Source organism: Tursiops truncatus, chromosome 5, assembly GCF_011762595.2.
Source record: "Tursiops truncatus isolate mTurTru1 chromosome 5, mTurTru1.mat.Y, whole genome shotgun sequence".
NCBI classification, from domain to species: Eukaryota; Metazoa; Chordata; class Mammalia; order Artiodactyla; family Delphinidae; genus Tursiops; species Tursiops truncatus.
This window is the reverse complement of record NC_047038.1, coordinates 104266611-104282465: the sequence shown is the minus strand read 5'-3', so window position 1 is coordinate 104282465 and position 15855 is coordinate 104266611. Positions and strand designations below refer to the sequence as shown.

At 31.7% G+C, this 15855-nt stretch overlaps 1 protein-coding gene across 3 annotated transcripts in view; it reads left to right on the top strand.

Moving 5' to 3' along the window:
• Positions 1-15855, top strand: part of RBM46 (RNA binding motif protein 46) — a 43837-nt gene that overhangs the window by 19425 nt on the left and 8557 nt on the right. The gene's annotated exons all lie outside the window — the stretch shown is intronic.

Here is a 15855-nt window from a genome sequence, read left to right as displayed (position 1 = left end):
TATCATTATTTACAGATTGATGGGCAGAAATGAAAAAATAAAATTTTGATTTAAAAAATTTGCCAATAAATTGCTTTGAAACAAAGAGAAACCTTCTCTAGTTTTTTTAAATTTAAGAAATAATTTTAGAAGACACTTAAGCTAAGTATAATATAATGGTTATATTATAGTGAAATTTTATTATAAATAATTAGAAGAAAAATAATAATACTTTTAGAAAGTTATTCTTCCCAGTTTTAATTATAGATCTAACTTTTATACTATTTCACACTTACATTTTAAAGAACAAAAATAATTTGCTGAATTTGCTTTAAAATTCACCTAGTTATGTAGGATGAGCACCAGCATTTTATACACTGATTTGTTTTCATATGACCAAGTGGTGAGATGAAAATTCCATTAACTCAACTATGTTTCTTTGACCCTCTGAGAGGGCCCAGTGTTCATGAAAATGTGTTTCTATTCCTCTTGAAACTTACAGTTTTTTTTCCTGAAAGATCATCATCTGGTATTACTCATAATTCTTATCTTACTAACACTTGTATTAACAGACCATAATTGTTACGGAGTTGCTGCTGTGAGAGGAGAAGCTTAACAGAGTAATGAGTAGTCAAGTAAAAGTAAAAGAAGCTGTAGTCTCAGCTGCCAACAAATTGTGACCTTGAAATGGGCAATGAATCATTTACTCTGTGGACCTCAGTGCCTTCATCTCTAGAGTATCAGGGTTTTAATTGGTGACCTCTAAGGACATTTTTATCCCCCAAATTATGGTTTTGTTTAAAATATGACAAAAATTCTATGAAGTACCAAAAATAATACTTGAGTTTTTTTTGTGTGTGTACTGAGATAGATATTTGAATTAAAAATAGTTTAAAATCAAGAGCTACTTTTGTAGGAATTAACTCTTCTCAGTTTAATATTCCTTTCTTTATATATAATAATTCAAAGCTTATATTTGTCCACTTCATAGCAGAACAACTAGATAAAAAAAATGAGTCAGTTACCTGTTTCATTTTCATGATGACAGGTAATTACTTTTTATTTCTTTCCCTGAATTTGTCAATTAATTATAATCAAAACCAAGATTTTATAAAACAACCTAATTACTTAACAGTTTGGAAATTAGTTTTCTTTTTGTAACAGAAAATCTAGGAAAATAATGATATATATTAAAACATATCATGTGACCAGTATTTGTTCCATAGTTATGTTATTAACTGATGAATGTGATCATGTGATTTCATTTACTTTATACATTTATTTAGTCATGCTTGATCCTCTGTCCTACAGTTTCTTAGTATCTTTGGTTAATACATTCCTAAAATATTTGTTCTAATACACTAGCTTTAATAGTAGCTACAGCTATTTAATTTATAAATGTAATGTATGACATTTTTATTTAATATTTAAAAAAATCATGGTTTGTAAATTTTCACCTGTTGTATCAAAGGCCACACAATAAATTTTGCATGTGCATTCTTAGATATCAGCAGCAATTCATAATTTTGCCGCATGATGTCCCCTAAAATATTTTTCAGTGTGGCTTTAAAAGGAATTTCAATGTTGTATTGATTTTTCTCTCCTCTAAGGCTTACTTATTTTGGAGGCGTTTAGAATAGTGAAAATCTATGTAGAGGTTGCACTATCATGCTTTTATTTCTGTTTCCTGTTTAATATTTAGTAGACAGTAATTGCTTGTGCTATAGAATGAATGGACTAGTGAATGGAGATGGAAAATGTTTTGGAAAAACGGTTTTACTGTGATGAATTTATTCAAGTGATCATCTGTGCTTTTAACCATTTTAAGATTATTCAATGTGAGTTGCTTCCAGGCCTTTTGGTTAAGATTAAATTAGTCTTAAGTATTGTTAATCTTACGTATGGTTAAGTATCTACTTTTATTAGTTAATTTCAGATATATTATCTATCCTAGAGCAATTCATCCTCTATCCTAGAAGGATACATCCTCTATCTAAGATCTGATAGTGCGTTACCTCTAAGAGGAATGCACGTCCCTCTGGAGATTCAAAACAAAAGCAAACAAAATTAAAAAAAAAAACTCTAATTAGAATCTCTAAATTGCCAAAATGTTAATAACAACTTGGATTTTCTTGCCCTTAAATTTGTAATATTTGGTTAAAGATCTATTAGTTACATGTGGGCCATTTCTTACAGCAAGTGACATTTGAGCTGTAAAAATGGCCTGTATATTGATTTTTATATATATATAATAATTGACATTTTAAGAAAATGATCTATTTGGCTAGCTGTATACCTTCCTGCATTGCTTTTACTAAATATAATCTACATACCACCCTGATAATGATTTCTACCATAAATGTATTTATAACTTTATGTTAAAAAGCATATAGGAATGCAGTCATTAGAAAACACGTCTGTTGTAATTGTATTGCCTGATAATTTGATGAGTATATTCTGAACTCCCTCATTTCTTACATGTTTAAACAGTATAGCTTGATTTTTATACATAGATTAATCAAGAATAAACGTGAATAAATAAACATTGTAAACTAGGATGTACAACTCCAGCTTCTTTTATACAGTAGTTATGGTGACCTTCACTTTTTCTTTTGCATATTTGATTTCCTTTCATTATATTTTCTAAGGATGTTATTTCTAGAGATACTTCACGCTTTTTTTTGTAATCCTGTTTTATAGGTGGATTGTTGTAAGACTACAAGCCCATGAAATTAATTTTTTTCTTGTTACCTTTGTTTCAACATACATGTTCCAGTCTGCTTGTTTACTGGCCAGATTAGGGGGTAAACAGATTTACAGCAGATGTGCCATATGTGTCTATGGCTTTTTTTTCTTCTGCTGCTATGTCAATTTTTGGTCCAAAGGTGACCAAATATGTAGTTACAGATTTGTGAAAGTGCAATTTCCCCCCACTATCCAAGTTAGAGCATTCCTGTGAAACATTTTGTAGGCTGAAATGGCAATAAAGCGAAGAAGCAGTTACCTTAGGACACATCTTGCTAACAGATGGACAAAATAAATCAAGGTAAAGCACAAACGCTCACAGACACAGTTCAAAGCTATGATGGCTTGATGTTGAGGCACTGATGTAGTTCTGGGGGAAGGATCTTGGCCATACCAGTCTGGGTGTTCAGGCTGCATGCTGCCTTTATAACGAAATTGCTACAAAACAAACCCTGAACGCTATTTTTGCTTTTTGCCTTTTTTCATAGAAGGGAAAATCCTCTTTGGATTTCTTTTGGTTAGCAAAAACAGATACTAATGTATGGTGTAAAGTGAACTTTTGAAAAGTGGGGGATACCTGTATTGGATAATTTGGGGCACAGAATTTAAAAGGTTCCAAGTGAGCCATTATGATTCTTTGAAAAACAGGTTTAAAATTGTATTCTGCACTATAAAGTTATAATTTTTACCAAAAGCAAAATAATTCAAACAGAGAAATGTTTACTCATTTAAATGTCTCACTTGTGTGTATTAGGTGTCTACATATATTTCTTTGAGAGATCACAAATCAAGTTTCCTTGAGGGATTCCTAGGTGTAAAATTTAGATATATCAAGTGTAGGAATAATGAAGATATCAAATCGTTGGAAAATTAATTTCTTTTCTCTTAAGAACTAGAGGGAAAGAGGAGATACTGAGCAAAAATAGGATTACTTACCCTGTGAAAGCACTCTTTTGGCTTCTGAGGGGGATTTACAAATATGATGAGATAGCTGTGTTTGTTTTTCCCTCTTTATTTCTTTAAGTCTATGATTTACTGACTTAAGATTTTTAAGTGCTTGTATTGAAATGCGTTTAGGATATCTGTGACTCTCTAGGATATCTGCTCTTTTTTACAATCATCTATTTCTCATTTATGCACCAGTGTCCTTTTTAAACCTCACTTCTCCTGATTTTTAAAAATATTTGCACTTTATTTACTTGCTTATTTATTTTTATTTATTGTGGTTTATGCCACAAGCAGGGAGTGGCATGTTACTGAACATGACTTGGGAAGGAGGATGAACAACCTTTTTCCATCAGTCGTCTTAGGCTTTGGCAAGTAGACTGATATCAGCCAGTCTTTGATTTAAATTGGTAAATAAGGCAAATTTCATTGCCTTGAGATTTTATCTGAATTTTTAGGCAGTAATGATTATTTTCACTTCTTTTAGTCTGATGTTCTATTTTTAAAGTTTTTATATGAGAAGAAAATTTTCTATAGTCAACTAGCAAATATTTATGTTTACATATGAGGTATGAATAAATTGAAACTAAATAATTCAAATGTTGCCTCATTTATTTAATTATATTTATCCTGGGATGCTCTTTAAAGATGTAGTTCATTAATTCAGGGAATTTACATACATTCTAAAGCCCTATTATAAAATCCAGGTTAGGAGAAAGATTGAAAGATGTTCAACTTCCCCTCAGCTCAGTTTCTTTTTGGGGAGAGATAGCATTGTCTCATATCGATGGGGCAGGCTGACCTAAGCAGAATATTAATCTTACCTTTCTCTTTTTTTTTTTTTACATGTGATGGGCTATCCACTGTAGTCCCTGCTTCACTCCCTGAAAGATATGAGGTGGCTTATTAAAAATAAATAAAATACGAAAAGATTCAAATCTTACATTGAAGGAATTGAGGCAATGCGAAATTATGAGTAGGAAGATAAAGCCAAGCAAAACTAAACAATATATTGTTTAGGGATGAAGGAATATATGACAAAACTATAAAGGAAAGCAAGAGAATGGTTAACACTTAAAAATTAGGATCATGATTACTTTAAGGACTAAAAGGAGAAGTTGGAAAGGATATAAGAGAGACTTCTAAGGTATTGATAATCTTCTGTTTCTACACCTGAGTGGTGAGTGCATGTTTTTATTTTTAAAATTATGTTGACTGTACATCTATATTTTATACATTCCTCTGTTTGTATAACATACTTTTATAATTAAAAAAATAAGGTGACAAAGAATGAAAGTCAGCCAACCAACCAATAGTAAAAACCTGAATTATTTTGTCAAAACCACAATGAGTCATTCTACTCTAGAGCTTGTCAGATTAACATACATACCCTGGAAACAATATGGGTTTGAATTGTGCTGGTCTACTTATATGTGGAGTTTTTTCAGTAGTACGAGATCCAAGGTTGGTTGAATCTGCAGATGTGGCGGGCTGACTATAAGTTATATGCGAATTTTCAACTGCTCAGAGGCTCAGCACCCAACCTCTGCATTGTTCAAGGGTCAACTGTAACTCAAGGCAAAATTGGAAAGTTATGTAGTATTCAGACCAAATAATTTTATTCTGCTCAGCCTATATCTGGAATGTTTTGTTTGCTTTTGGGCACCAGCATTTAATTAAACATTGGCAACTAAGGAAGACTTAGAAACCCTGTAATAAGAAGTTGGGACAGTGAACAACTGAAGTATGTAGATCTGTTTAGTCTGTAAATATTAATGCAGTATTTACGGTGGAATATGATTGCTGTCTTCAACAGCTTGAAGAGCTGTCACATAGAAGAGAGACTTCAATATGAAGCTCCAGGGGTTGGAATTAAGTCTAATAGAGGAAATTTTCAAGGAGGTAGATTATGATTGAATATAATGCAGAACCATGTAAGCTTTTAAACTACTAAAAGCTCTGTACAAAAGGAAAAAAAACTTTACTTTTTTAACATTTATTTTAAAATTTTAATTTTGTAATTGAAGTATAGTTGACTTACAATATTAGTTTCAGGTGTACAGCATAGTAATTTGATATTTTTATAGATTATACTCCATGCTAAACTGTTACAAAATGCTACTATATTCCCTGTACTATACATTACACTTTTTTAAACTTATTTGTTTTATCCTTAGTAGTTTGCGCCTCTTAAACCTGTTTACAGTGTTAAGTAAATGTATGGAGGCAAAGCAAGATTCTTTACTAGACTATTTTAACTCAGAATTATCTACTTTAACACCACGTGGAGTGTATTAGCCTTGCTATTTTGATGCCCTCTGAAAAATTTGCCCTTTTTCACACTTCGATTTAAGAAAGTTTATTTTTAGAATCCTTATTCTTATCATATGTTTTTGTTATTATTGTTTTGTTTTTATTCAGTTTTTGTTATTATTCAGTCCTGTAGGTTTAATTATTTTCATTTGCAGTTTATTAGCTGGCTGATGGTTAATCCTTGTTAATATATATGTTCATGCAACAAATATATATTGAACACTGTGCTTTATATGAAGTCCTGAGGATCACTGTAGTGAATCAGACACGGTTGCTACCTTCATAGAGTTTACATTGTATTGAAGGAGACAGTTATTCAGTTACATGTTCTGATAAACACTCTAAAGAAGTATGGGGTGTTATGAGAAAATATAATTGCATGATCTGACCTAATCTGAGATGAGAGGGTCAGGAAATAGTACATTGCATTTTAGAAAGAATTACAGCAAAAGGAAGTTCAGTACTTTAAATTTAGTATAGCATACAGGCCACATTGAATAAAAGAGCATGGCATTCAGAGCCAGATTTCCTGGATTCACATCCCAGCTTCATTACCTACTTGGAAAAGTTACTTTAACCTGTCAGTACTTCAGTTTCCTCATCTGAATGTTAACAGTATTTATCTCATAGGGTAATTATATATATTAAATGAGTTAAAATTGTAAAGGGCCTACAGCACTACCTTTTATATTGAAATATGCTATATAAGTATCGAAGAATAATACTTGGAAAACAAATCCAAGACAACAGATTTTTCCAATTATTTATAATAATGAATTTTATTAGTAATAATAATAGTTAAGCTTCTTTGAGCACTTACTGTATGTTAGGTACTGTGCTTAATGCCTTTACATGATACTACATTATTCTGTCAATTCTTTGAGGTACTATAGATATTATTTTAATGTCTTCACTTTCTTTTTTCTAACAAATGAAGAAACCAAGGCTTCAGTAGATTGAATAATTTGCCCAGGATCCCCCAGTTGGCTAAGAGGCTGTGCTCTTAACTGCTGTTCTTTGTTAACTTCACATGATCCCAGTGAAAAACTAATGTCTAATGTTAAACTTTTGATAACAGGCTGTGAACTCATGGAATATTATTGGCAAGTTATTCTTCTAAAACTTAAAATATAGTGTAATGGGCTTTTGTTTCATACTTTATCTCCTTTTCAGAGACAATTTTATCTCTACTAGTCCAACAAACCCATATACCAGACCACTCCATGTAGTGTGGACCTAGGACATCTTTCTGAATCCTGGAAGAATCATTCTGAGCTACAAAGATCTTGTGAACATAGCTTGTTTACATTGTAGCTTTGAGATTTTTAAGTTTACTCTAGGATAAGCATTGCCAGCTGATGGTATATGTGTCAAGGTGGCAGAAGATATGTGTTTTTTTCCTCCATTAGATGCTGGGCAGAATTTCAAATAGGCAAAGTTTGTCTACGTCTATTTCATGGTCTCTTGTTGCTTGGTATTCTCATTTTGCTTTGTGATTATACTCCAAACGTCTCATTTTGTAATTCAGCAACATAATTTATCACTCCAGTTAGGTCTGATTATTCTTTTTCATCATTATTTCCTTGCTCAGGAACCTACAGTGGCTTGCCATTGTAATGTAATAAAGTCCTCTGAACTCCACATTCTCCTGTTCAGGATGCTCTGTTGTTTGGCCCCATCTTACCTAACCATAGATAATACCTCTTGCTTTGATTATCTGAACTTGCCATGCTCATTGGTGTTTCCAAGCTTTTCCTAGTGCTGCTTACTCTGCTTGGAATATTATTCTACTTTTATCTGCTTTATCTGTTATACAAAGCTTTTCTTGGACATTGTAACTGAGAATGATTTGTTCTTTATAATATTACTCAACAGTTTAGTAATTTTTATATTACTGTTTATTTACTATTATAAAGTTTTGATCCATTAGGATTATAAAGCCAGGGGACTTTGTACATATATTTTTTTAAATTGTTGTTTTTATGTCCTTCATTTATTATAGGTCAGTACTATCTCCTCCTTTAATACTCAGCATGTGGTGCTTTTCAAATAATTGAAAGTGATCTACATTCTGTAAGATTAAAAGATAAAATTCCGAGGAAAGATAAAGTTTGGCAGTGCTTTGAGCAGAAAGAAGAAAGGATTAAAAAAGAAATTTCTGAGATATAGAGTTGGTAGGTGCAGACACACAATCAGATTATGAATGGTGTTTAACAGGATGATATATATGTATATTTCACTGAAGTAGAAATGAACAGTAAATAATTTTTAGAAGACTGATAAAGTGTTTTAAAATAGTGAAACCTTTGAAATATAGACTGAGTCGTGGGTTATTTTATATTGAATATATAGATATGTATTGTGTGTGTCTGTATGTATATATATGAATGAAATTTGGATATTGGAAGAACAGGAGAGTATGGTTGTAGTAGTTGCTTTTAAATTATCTGAGAAAAACTTCATGTTTTTATCTCTGTCAACAAAATGTAGTGTAGAATATAATGGATTGTATTACGTACAATATTATTATTTTAATGAACATTATGATAGCTTCGTAAGTTCATTATGTAATCTACAGTTCTATTTAGTGCCATTTGTTAGGACTTCACAAGTGGAAAATAATTGGCAATAGCTTATTGTGTATTATTTCTAAACTTAGTTTATATTAGCATTGCATTTCTTCATTCTTCTACACAGGTATAGACCTAGGCGATGGAGTTGTTTCAGTTTAGTTTCCTAAAGGCAGGAAAAGCCCTGAAAATTCAGGATGCTGATATAGCAGTCTTATTTGGAATATACTGGAATCCTGTGCATTTAGTCATTTTCTATTTTCAGAAGAAGAAATAGCAGTATGACACATCCGAGAGTCTGAAAAACAGCTTTTCATCTTCATACCATTTACTATAAAATGTATATGGAAATCTTCTTCAAACTGAAACCAGTAAAATCTTCAAAGATACAGAATATACTTGTAACATTTAGTTTTAAGTGACTTTTAAAACTTTTCATCACATCTTTACAGAACAAGTCATAGTTCTACAGTGTCGTGTCTTTATGAGTATAATGAAAATTAGAATCCTAATTAGTGGAAATTATACATAGTTTATCATTCTTTTGGCTCTTATTCCTACATAGCAGAAGAGTAAAATAACATATCCAATGATTTCAGTTTTCAGAAAACAAGATCCTGTCTCTGACCTTTGAAGTTTAATGTATCCTATTCTTATTCTTGACTTTCAATATACCTTTTCTTTTCCTGGCCTCTTCCTGTATCTTGATTACTGAATAATCTCATTCAAAATAATTTATCGGAATATATGTCTTTTTTTAAAGGAACAACACTAATAAATGGCAAATTAAACTGGACTAAAGCACCAGTAGTAACCTTGTGTTTGATATTAAACTGAGGTTCTGCTGATAGGTTTTCACCATCTCTTCTGTATATTTATTAACAGAAATGTAATTGTCCTATATCAGTAATTGAACCCAGCATTTTTTTCCTGTTGAACTTGATTTCATTCAACTTAAAGATTAACAGAAAACTAATTCTTAAAACCCCAGGTCCAGGTGGTAACCTGTGAAGGCATTTTGGAAGGAAGACTTGTTCCATATTTAATAGTAATTCCATTTAGCATCTCTACTGAAAATCAATCACCATTATAGTTTTTTAAAGTTACTTTGAATCATTTTTCTTTTATATCTTATTCTGTATTGATAGTAACTTTATTAAGTGGTTTAATTTTTTTATAATTATAAATGATCAACTTCTCATGTGTATGTTCTAATTCCTCCTTTTTATAATTTATTACATTACATACAAACAGAAAAGTGCACAATTCATAACTGAAAACTTTGTGAATTGCCACAGAGGGACCACATCAGTGTAACCACTAGGTGAAGATATAAAATATCAATCAATACCCTAGAAGCCTCCTTTGTACCCCCACTCAGATATTACTCTCTCTGTTCCCAAGGAAACCAGTCTTCTGACTACTTCTGTTGTTGAAATTTGTACAAAATTTTGTAAACTTTTGTCTGGCTTATTTTGACATTATGTTTATGAGATTGGCCCATGTTGTTGCATGTAGCAGTACTGTTCATTCACTCTCATCAATGTAAGGATTCAGTCGAAATCATAGAATTTATTTGCTGTTTCTGTTAGAAATTTGAGTGCTTTCAGTTTGGGCTGTTTGAGAGAATGATGCTGTGAGGATTCTTGTACATGGTGTTCTTGCATGTATTTCTGTTGAATACATAGGAGTGAACGTGGTAGGTCATAGTTTTAAAACTTGAGTAGATAATGCCAAACAGTTTTCCAAAGTGATTATACCAATTTACACTTTATTAGCAGCACGTGGGTTTCAGTTGTTCCATACATATCCCTGTCAATACCTTGGGTATTATCAGTCTTTTAATATTGAATATTCTGGTTAGTATATATTGCTGTCTCGTTGAGATTATAACTTCTATATCACTATTTAGTAATATTAGTGAGCATCTTTTAATAGGGTTATAGGGCATTAAGATATCCTCTTGATGAAGTGTCTCTTAAGTCTCTTGTCCCTTTATTGTACTGGGTCATCTGTTTTTTTTCTTTATTACTTAAGATACAAGCCCTTTGTTGGCGATAATACTTTAACAGATACCTTCTTCCACTTGTGGCTTACCTTTTACTCTCTTCATGATACTCTTTGAAAATAACAGAAGTTCTTAATTTTAGTGTGGTTCAATTTATCAGTCTTTAAAGCTAGTGCTGTTTGTACCCTGCTTAAGAAATCTTTGCTTACCTTGAAGTGATAAAATAGTCTCCTGTATTATCTTCTGGAAACTTTTTTTTTATCTTTCAAATTTAGTGAGGTTGTGAAGTATGTATTGTATGTATGTGTGTGTACACACATACACATACTTATATACACATACATATATATATGTCTTACTATACATTCTGTATTCTCTTCCACTGATTGATTTTATTACAGTGTGTTAATTATGAAAATCTTAATATTTGGTAGAGAATATCTTCCCAACTTTTTTCTCCATAATTATCTTGACTCATCACAGCCCTTATATTTCCACATGAATTTTAGAATCAGATTATAAATTTTTACCAAAAAAATCCTACTGGGAATTTGATTGGAATTGAATTGAACCTGTGGCTCAATTTGTGAAGAAATGACATTTTCATAGTATTGGGCCTTCTGATCCATGAAAATTATAGATCTATCCATTTATTTAGACTTTCTTTAATTTCTCTAAACATAATATTTGTTTAAATATCTCCTACATTTTTTATTAGATTTATTCCTAGGTATTTAATGTTTTGCAATGCTGTTGTAAAAGGGGCCTTTTCTATTTCTGATTGTTCCTGTTTATATAAACACAATTTATTTTTTATGTATTGAATAAAACATTTGAGTATAATGGTTTGTTTTGGCTCTACATTATTTAAAATGTTTCTGTATACACAGTCATGTCAATTGCAAATAATGAGAAATTTTGCCTTCCTTTCTATCCTTATACTTTTCTTTTTTCTCTTGCCTTATTGCACTGGCTAGAACCACTTGTCCAGTCTTGAATACAAATAATGATAGAAGGCATCCTTGTATACTTTCAATATTTCTCCATTAAGGTATGATGTTTGCTGTGGTTTTTATTATAGAAGCCCTGTATCACAGTAAGAATAGTCCCTTCAAGTCCCTTCCTAGTTTGTTAAGAGATTTTATCACAAATGGGTGATGAATTTTTTCTGTATCTATTTAGATAACTATATCATTTTGTCTATTATTCTTTTAATGTGGTGAACTGCATTGATTGATGTTTGAATGTGACATCAGTCTTGCATTTCTGAAATAAACCCAGTTTGGTCATGGTACATTATCCTTTTTATGTATTGATGAATTTGATTTTTGATACTTTCTTTAGGATTTTGTATCTATGTTCATTCATAAGATTGGCCCATAATTTTCCTCATAAAAACATTAGGAAGTTTTTTCTCTTTTACCATTCTGTGGGAGAGTTTGTTTAAGATTGGTGTTGTTTATTTTTTGGATATGTGGAATATCATTTAAGAAGCCATCTTAGTTTAGAGTTTTCAGCCTTTCTTTTATTACACTGTATGCATTTCCAGGCTACAAATTGACCTTTTAAGTGTGGTTATAGCTGCATCACATATGTTTTGATGTACTTTATTTTTATCATCATCTTTTTGAAAATATTTTGATTTCCTTTCACGAGTATAAATTTCTAAACATATGACGATTTTTTAGTTATATTGTTTTTATTTTACTATGATTGGAAAGTATATTATGTATCATTTCAGTCCTTTGTCTTTTGTTTTTTAATGACCAATTAAAGTAAATATTTCATGCCTGCTTAAAAAGAATGTGTTTCCAGTTGTTAATTGCTGTGTATTAGTTTGCTAGGGTTGCTGTGACAAAGTACCACAATCTGCATGGCTTCAGCAACAGAAATTTATTCTCCAACAGTTCTGGAGGCTAGAAATCAGAAATCAAGGTGTTGTTGGGGCCATGTTCCCTCTGAAGCTGGTAGGGGAGAATTTCCTTGCCACTTTTAGCTTCCAGTGTTTGCCAGTAGTCCTTTAGTTCATTGGCTTATAGATGTATTACTCCAATCTCTGCCTGTGTTGGATATGGTTATTTTCTCCCTGTGTGTCCCTGTGTCTTTACGTGGTATTCTCCTCTCTGTGTTTCTCTATTCCTATAAGGTTATCAATCATAGTAGATTAAGGGTCCACCCTACTCCAGTATGACCTCATCTTAACTAATTACATTTGCAGTTACCCTATTTCCAAATAAGGTCACATTCTGAGGTACTAGGGGTTAGGACTTCAATGTTTCTTTTTTGGGCACACAGTTCAACTCATAAATTAGGCCAAGTTTACTAATTATATGTATAAATTTATTTATCTTTCATGTTTTTTTGGCCTGCTTATTCTATTACTATGAGAGGGTCATGAAAATCACCTACTATGACTACAGATTTATCTTTTCCTCCTTTTGTTTCTGTCAGTTTTTGCTTTTTATATTTTGAGGTTGTGTATTAGGTGCATAGAAATCTAGAATTGTTATATTTTTCTGGTGAAGTGTACCTTTTATTATTATACTGTGTCATTCTGTCTCTATCATGCATCCCTGCCTTAAAGAATACGTTTTCTGATATTAACATAGCCTTACAAGCTTTCTTTTGATTAGGGTTGCATGTGTATTTTTTTCTATATTTTAACTTTTACTTTCCCTGAATCTTAGTCTTAAGATGAGCCCAATATATGGTTAGGTTTTGTTGTTGTTGTCGCTGAAGTTTGTTTTTGTTGAAAGTCTGTGTTTTGAGTTTGCTCAGCTTGAACTGAATATACTTATTGAAATGCTTAGAATTAAGTCTGTTGTCTTGCCATTTGCTTTCTATTCCTTGTTCTGTGTCCCTATTCTATTTCCCTTTTCTCCTTTCTTGCCTTCTTTTGATGGATTATTTATTTGCCCTTTTCTCTCTTCTTCTTTTAGCTGTATTAGTCATAGAGTCTTTATTATCCTTTTAGTTATTACCCTGTAGTCTCCAACATGTATTCTTAACTCACTGAAATCTAATATTAATTACTGCTTTTATTCCATTCCAGACAATGCAAGGACCTTAGTACACTCTTAACTTTTAAAATTTTCTCTTCCAGTTTTGTGTAGTGTCTTGATATTTCTGTATGTCTTTAACTTATATGTTTTAACTCCCCACCTACCAAATTATAATAGTGTTAATATAGATTAGTATTCATTTACCATTTATATATCATTTCCTTTGCTCTTTATTTCCTCCTATGTGTCAACTATGATTATTTCTTTATTCTGCTCAAAGAACATTTCATTTGTGTTTTCTTTGGTATGAATATACCTATGACAGGTTACCTCAGTTTTGTTTGCCTGAATATGTCTTTAATTCACCTGCCTTTTGAAAGGGTATTTTTTACTAGATCAGCAGTTACTTTCCTTCAATTCTCTGAGCTTATTAATTCCACTCACTGTCTTCTGGCTTCTGTTGTTTCTGTTGAGAAGTCAGCTATAATTTGCTTATTACTCCTTTATTGTAAACCTCCCCACCCCCCCAGCTACTTTAATATTTTCTCTTGTGATTTTCACAAGTGTTACTGTGATAGACTTACGTGTAGCTTTCTTAGTTTTTATCTTAAATGGCACTTTCACCACTTCTAAAATCTGTGGATCAGTGTTTTTCACTTGTTTTAGAAAGTTCTAAGTGATTCTCTTTTCATGTATTGCTTTTGTCCCATTTTGTCTATCCTTTCTATTCTTCCAGTTATACATTTCTTCCAGTTATACATTTCTTAGACCATTTTACTGTATCCCATTTATCTACCATGTTCTTTCTGTTCTTTTCCATTCTTTTGTATGTTTAGTTTTTTATATTTTCTTCAGACCTATCTTTTGGTTCATGAATTCTTTTTTTCATCTGTGTCTAGCATAATAAAACCATTATTTGAATTTATTTCTCAGTTCTAAAATTTCATTTGACATTTTTTTATGATTTACACTTTCCCTCCAAAATTTTCAGGTTTGTTTTTTATTTCCTTGAGTATATTAGTCATAATTATTTTAATATCTAGTTCTGAAAACTTTATCTACATTTCCTGTAGATCTGTTACTGTTGACTTTTGTTTCTTGTGCTTTTAGGTCACATTGTATCTCTTTATTTGATTGGTTCTTTTCGATTGAATTCCAGATATTGTATATGAAAAAAGTGAACGTGCTGTTAACTTTATTCAGAGAGGATTTATTTTTGCTTCAGAAAGGTGACCAAAGAACTGGCAATCCCACGTTGTCTTAATCCAGGCAGGGATTGAGAAGATTTGAATTTAGTCATCATTAAAGTTGGTCTACTTCTGGTTCAGTTTTATTCACGGTTCCAGACTTGCCTCATCAGTAGCTCCTCAGTTCCAGTTTTTGTCCTCTTGTCCTCAGAAATTTGTCTGTCTCTTGCCATCTTCCCTTGCCTTTCAGATTCTTTAGAATTGGCCAATCCTCCTAGGCAAAACACACCTCCAGAAGACGTGCGCACCTCTTTGGGTTTCTTGTCTAAGATCACAGTCCCACAATTCTTCAGTCTTGGCCATTCTCAGTGCTTTCATCTAGGTAGTTTTGCTTTTAATAATTGTCTAGGTGTTATAGTTCTCACTGGGTGGGGGGTTGATTAAATTACCTATTTCATTATGTAAAACTCAGAAAATACTGTGACTGTTTTTTCTGCTGAGTTACCTTCAAGATGGGTATTTAAAAATCTATAGTTTTATGTGGATCATCAAACATTTTTCATTTGTTCATACTCTAATGCAGTTTCTTAGCATAGCTTTGGATATACATTCCTATGAAGAGAGATCCACCAAAATGGATGGATGTCCAGAGTTGTACTATATATGGCTAAACTAGGCTTCTAAAGTTTAGCTGTTAATAACCCAGATATTTTTTATGGTATTATTTTGGCCATTTATTTCTTTTTAAGATGGAAAGAAAGGATATTGATATTTTTCAAATTCACTTAGATTCTTTGGCTATCCGCTTATCAAAAATTGGGCAATCTCAGTTGTTTTTAAAATCCTTTTCTTATTTTATTGGTAGAGTAGTACTTCTTGGAGAAACCAACTAATAAGGACTTAATTTGTATAGAAAGATATGTTTTTTCTGTTAATGTATTAACTCATAATTTTCATTCCAAAATCAAAATACTGTTCTCTTTGTTCATCTTTGTAGAACTTCAGAAATAACTATCACTTTTTTCTTTTCCTCTAAATTTATTTTCATATTTACTGATCAAATACTTTTAACCTAAAGTTATCAAGGATTCCATGCACTTCCAAGA